Raw genomic sequence first — 6,568 nt, 5'->3', positions numbered from 1 at the left:
CCTAGTGCTAGACTCATGGTGCTAGACTCCTGGTGCTAGACTCCTTGAGACCATTACAGAGGGTTCATCCCTCCAATTCTATTCTACAATGAGTTTTAATTGCAATTATCTTTGCACTAAACAACTTTAATTGTACACAATTCACGGTCTCCCTCAATTAACTTGTTTTTGATCATCACACATGTTTTTATTCCTCCTTTCTTACTTTTTAGAATACAAATCATATTTGTATCACGACCCTTCTCAGGCACAACATCCAAAATAACCCCTATTCTTTCATTATCTTTAAAAATCTATTTCTTTAGTCTTTAATATTCAAAGTATTCATTACATATCTTGTGTTTTGAAAGGGTTAAAGACATCCACCTACATTTAGGACATGAGTTGCATAACACGGAGTGTGTGACGGAGGATGACTAATGGAGGAATGCAAACCAAAACAAACAAACAGAGTGTTTCCTGTACGATGATCAGTGTGCAGAGAAATCACAACAAGGAAGTGACATCACAGTGACATCACAGGTTCACACGCGGGACGTCCTCAGGAAGTCTGGATCACAATCTGATCCTGAGTCAGCTCATATTCATGTGTATTGTTTATTAAAAAACTGATGACCTGTAATATCTGTTTTCATTCTCACAGGTTTATTCCCTCCTTCAAAATATAAAATAATACTCAGAGGTGGGAGAAGTACTCAGATCTTTTACTTGAGTAAAAGTAGAAGTACTCAGATCTTGTACTTGAGTAAAAGTAGAAGTACTCAGATCTTGTACTTGAGTAAAAGTAGAAGTACTCAGATCTTGTACTTGAGTAAAAGTAGAAGTACTCAGATCTTGTACTTTATTAAATGTACTTAGTTACTTTAAACCTGTGATCTTAACATATTTGAACGTGTCCTAACTTGTCTCATCTTCTCTTCTCTTAGTGTGTTTGATCAAAAACAGATGCATGACCTACCAGGCGTCACAGATCCCATACCTATCACACCTTTACCTTCTTGTGTCTCTTAACCTGATCAAGTGTTACATGTTGCTGCATGCACCCTTTAAAGTTCTTAACACATAATCTGAGGGGAATTCCTTGTTGTGTATTTTTATCTTGTGTCATTTTGTAAAGCGCTTTGAGCTGCATGTGCTGTATGAAACGTGCTCTATAAATAAAGCTTTATTATAATTATTTATCATCATCATCATCATCCTCTTCTTGTAAAGTCAGGAACTCTGTGTCCATGCTGACAGCTGCAGAAGTGAGCAGTGCACTCTGGGAGTTTTCACGCAGACAGCATGAATGAACGCTGGATATTATTGAGTCACCAACTTCCTCGTTGAGCAATCCTGTACCTTCCTCCTCGCTCACGGCTGCTTCCTCTTCCTCTTTTGAACGTGACACCTTCCTGTTTTGCATGGAGTCTCTCCCGGAGTGTTGCACCATCACGCTGACGAGGAAGCTCTGCAGAGAGCGAGGATCTGCAGGAGAGTTTCAGGAAAGCACAGCTTCCTCCTGCATGCCTGTGTTTCTCTCTGAATGTGTTGCTTTTTGGAAATGTCATTGGCTCAGAGCAAAAGGTAACTTAATAACTTTCCTGAGAGCAGGCTTTGTGAGGCAGAAGCAACACCACATGACGAGGAGAGCCATTGTTTGGTTTGAAAAGTGCATTTATTTTGCATTAAAAAACAATAAATATCAATAAATAAATATGATTAGAATAAATATTATTATATTAATTATCATGTTATAATCAATCAAGCAATCAAGGTTCATTTATAAAACGTAATATCACACATATGACATTTGTTTCAGGACAATATATAATATAATGTTGAAAAAAAACTAATAAAAGTCACAAAAATGTTAATTAATTAATTTAAAAAAGTTGATTTTTGCAAAACTAAAAAATGCAAAAAAATACTTAAAAAAATAAAAGGCTAAACATTTAATACCAAAATAAATGTCAAATAAAATAAAGATCACTAAAATAAAACAAATGTTTCTGCAATAACAGATAACATTTTGAAAAAAGTCCCTAGAATAAATAAAAATAATAAAAATAAATACAGCATTTTTTGAATAAATATATTCCATTGGAAATACATGCAGGAACAAGATGAACACTTGTGTGATGATCAGCGCTGACGGCTGTACAGACGGTTTGGATCAATGTGATCTTTAAGGTTTCTGGTTTTATTACACACGTCTTCTTCACATGCACCCGTGATGGGCGGCGGCGGCGGCGTGAAGACTCGGATCCCCGACGGCAAACACTCGAGCCGTGAGGACGGAGAAGGAGAAGAGTCGGTCCAGAGTGAATCTGCACAGAGACGCTTCCTGCCAGCGCTCCACGGCCTCCAGCCAATCAGAGCGCTGCTGTAGGGGCAGGGATAACACTCATTAACATCCAGAGAGTTCAGGAGAAAACACTCAATGACTTCCACTTTCTACTTTGAGTAGAGTAGAAGTACTCAGATCTTGTGCTTGAGTAAAAGTAGAAGTACTCTGATCTTGTACTTGAGTAAAAGTAGAAGTACTCTGATCTTGTACTTGAGTAAAAGTAGAAGTACTCACATCTTGTGCTTGAGTAAAAGTAGAAGTACTCTGATCTTGTAGTAAAAGTAGAAGTACTCAGATCTTGTACTTGAGTAGAAGTACTCAGATCTTGTACTTGAGTAAAAGTAGAAGTACTCTGATCTTGTACTTGAGTACAAGTAGAAGTCCGGCAGTGGCTCAGTCAGTAGGGGCTTGGACTGGGAGCCGTAGGGTCGCTGGTTCAAGTCCCCGACCAGACCTAAATATGGAGTGTGGACTTCTACTTGGAGAGGTCCCAGTTCACCTCCTGCCCTGCCGTGGTGCCCTTGAGCAAGGCACCGGACACCCCCCTTCCCCCCCACTCCCATTGCTCCCCGGGCGCTGTACAATAGCTGCCCACTGCTCCTAGTACTAGACTCCTTGTACTAGGATGGGTTAAAAGCAGAGGCCAAATTTCACTGTGTGTGCTGTGTGCTCTGCATGTGTGACCATTAAAGAGGGTTTCATCCCTCCCTATTCTATTCTTCTATTAAGTACTCTGATCTTGTACTTGAGTAAAAGTAGAAGTACTCTGATCTTGTTCTTGAGTAAAAGTAGAAGTACTCAGATCTTGTACTTGAGTAAAAGTAGAAGTACTCAGATCTTGTACTTGAGTAAAAGTAGAAGTACCAGAGTGTAGGAATACTCTGTTACAGTCAAAGTCTGTGTTTAAGCATGCACCTTATACACTGATACCTTGCACGTGTAAACCTGACTCTGACTCTGAGCGCCGCACAGACTGACTCTCATGTATGAAAATAAAGGTGTCTCTTTTAAAGGTTGATGGGCTTTTCCCTGACTCACCTGTGGCCGGTGTGCGCCCCCCCTCGCCTCCACACAGTGCCTCATGTCTCTCTGCAGCTTCAGCATCGCCGGCTGCAGCTTGCTGGCAAACTTTGAGCACTTTTCAAACTCAGAAACTTTCTTGACTGCAGATCTGTAGCTGGAGGAGACGTGCAGCAGCTTCTCCAGACACGTCTGAGGAGAAATCAGGGCAAGACAAATGCTCAATGATATATAATGCAGGGGAACTGCTGAGCCAGAGATTGCACAAAAATGACCACCACATGAGTGTTAAAAGCAATGTAGCAAAATATATCAAGTGGAGTGAGAGAGCAGCAATGTTTAAAATAGGACACATTATAAATACATGCCTAAAACTATGTTATAATAAAAAAATACAACGAATATTGAGAACATAATAAATCATACCAACACTAATAACTCTCTTCTTAAAAGAGACATAACAAAAGCTTTAATCTGTGGGTGAAATGTTAAAGTGAATTTAATGTGATTTTAAAGTGAATTTAATGTGATTTTAAAGTGATTTTAATATGTACCACAGGATTGTGTTTGAGGGTCTCGGGGTCGCACAAGTCCTTCGTCTCGATCCAAGCGAGATCGCTGGTGAAATCATCGATGTTGTTGGATCCATTTCGTGCCTATAAAATAATATCAAAACATTTAATAAATGTCACATTATTTAAACATAAACATCATGAGATCAGCTTTAAATGAAGTCCTTCCTTATGTGTGTAGTTCATTAACTTCTACTTCTACTATGAAGCACCTTTTGAAGCATCGTGCTGAACATGTAAGTTTGTAAGACTGGATATTACAAATTTAATAAATGAATAAAATGTTAAAATATAAATAAAGGTCAATAGAACAAACACAAAATATAACAAGCATTTTTTACTTTGAACAAAAATTACTTCAATAAAATATTTGAAATAGATCAAATTCACAATTGTGTGAAAACTCAAATGTGTTAGCCAAAAATCTGCCAAATCAGCATTTAAACAATATTATCAAAATTCTTATTTAATTGCGATGACAAGCGTGCTTTAATATAAGGATAATAATATTCCTAATATTCCTGAAAACTAAAATAAATAAAATCAACAGGTTGTGTGTTGAAGTTCTTTGGGTGTCTTTTGCGTAAATAATAATAATAATTGATAAATAAATTAAACACAAAAATAATAGCTTGTGCCTGTTATCTAGGTGTATTCTGCATTCTTAATAATGGTAGTTAAATGTCTCACCTCTCTGGCCGCAATCCTCGCGAGCTGGTTGAGCTGCAGGCTGCTGTTCCGCACCGCGAGGCACGGCTCCTTGTGCACCGAGTGGCCGATAGGAGAGCCCCGAGCGGCGGCCACGAGGAGCCAGAGCACGGCGGAGAAACACAGCATCATCTTCATCATGGTGAGTGTTATTCTTATTGATGTCAGAGATGTGTGTGCTGGGAGTCTCTGAGAGTGTGAGGATGATCTGTGTGTTGAGGAGCTTATAAAGGAATAGCAGGGGGTTTTGAAAAAGGTAAATACATATTCAGAGAGCTCCACGTGCGGGAGAGCCCTGCTCGCAGCATTACATCACCGCTACCTGTCCGGAAACACCTGGAGGACACTCAGCTGGTATCACTCACAGGAAAGCCCTGCACTCATACATTACATTATGAATCAACCAGTTTAGTAACCTTTTAAACCAGGACGTTTTATATTCATTTCACTTTCCATTTTTATATATGTATAAATACATACAAATAATACGAATTTGTAATAATGATATACATTATAATAATAATAACACATTACTTTTTAGATAAATAGTTCCCCAAAACTGCAAAAAGAATTAATAAAAATAATAATACATTGAAATAAAAGCTTTCTGCAGTAATTATATTTGAGATGTTAGAGATTATAGAGATGAATCTAAATTATATATTAGTAGCTTTAATGACTCATTGCTCTTATCTTTAATTAAATACACTCATCATCTGAAAACAGCAGAGAGCCTGTGTGTTGCTGTGACTCTGAACGAACCGGCTGCTTCCTATCAGGTTTCACATCTGGGGTCAGAGGAAGTGAGATTGACCTTTACCTCTCTGGAGAAACAGCTGGACAAAGTTCCCAGAGCGTCTGCTTCTGTACCAGAGAAGCACTGAGCACACAGGCTGCGTGTCTGACTGGGAAAGCAGGAGACATGTCCAGCTTCCTTAATCTGTCCCAAGCATGGACACCGTGGTCATGTTGCAAAGAACCCACAACACACACACAGATGTATTATTCATTAAGTTAAGGTATGGGTAAAAGTGAACAGATACTGACGGATCTTAATTTTTTTATTTAATTGTGAAATTAATATTTAATTTACTATTTTTATTTTTTATTGAATGTATTAATTATTATTTAATTTACTACAGTTGATACATTTGTTATGTTATTTCTTTTAAATTATTTAATGGATTGTATTAAATAGTTCTTTATTTAGTAAATCATGCATTATTATTATGCTTATTGTTATTGTTATTGTTATTATTATTATTATTTATTATTATTATGTATTATTATGTATTATTATTTTTTATTAATTTAGGAGAGCTGGAGCTTTTTTATCCATATGAGTAAGAGGCTGTAAACAATGAGGTCATTGAGTGACGAGTAAAATGACGACACCAGAAACCAGGTGATATTTAGATAATCAATGTTATCTGATGTGTAAGATTAACCCTTTACTGGTTTGGGTTTTAAGATAAGACACGTCCAGTTACTGCTGAAGGGAAAGTGCTCTGACAGTAAATTAGAAAAGGGAAGCACTGATTGCAGATCTGTGACAGGAAACATATTTAAATATAAACATTTAATTTGCACTTAATTCCTAAAATACTGCAGATGTTACACGTCTTTATGACTTCTCTTCTAATCTATTGTAATCTAATAATACAATTAAAAATATTAGAATTGGATCAGAATGATGAATAAAAGCAGATAATAAAACAAACATTGAAGTAGGATACATTTAACAGTTCTGCTGGTCCCTGAAGGCAGCATCTCCCTGATTCTGCTGGTCCCTGAAGGCAGCATCTCCCTGGCTCTGCTGGTCCCTGAAGGCAGCATCTCCCTGGTCCTGCTGGTCCCTGAAGGCAGCATCTCTCTGGTCTGGCTGGTCCCTGAAGGCAGCATCTCCCTGGTCCTGCTGGTCCCTGAAGGCAGCATCTCC

The sequence above is a fragment of the Trematomus bernacchii genome, unplaced genomic scaffold, assembly GCF_902827165.1.
Source record: "Trematomus bernacchii unplaced genomic scaffold, fTreBer1.1, whole genome shotgun sequence".
NCBI classification, from domain to species: domain Eukaryota; kingdom Metazoa; phylum Chordata; class Actinopteri; order Perciformes; family Nototheniidae; genus Trematomus; species Trematomus bernacchii.
Note: the sequence above shows the minus strand (reverse complement) of the source record.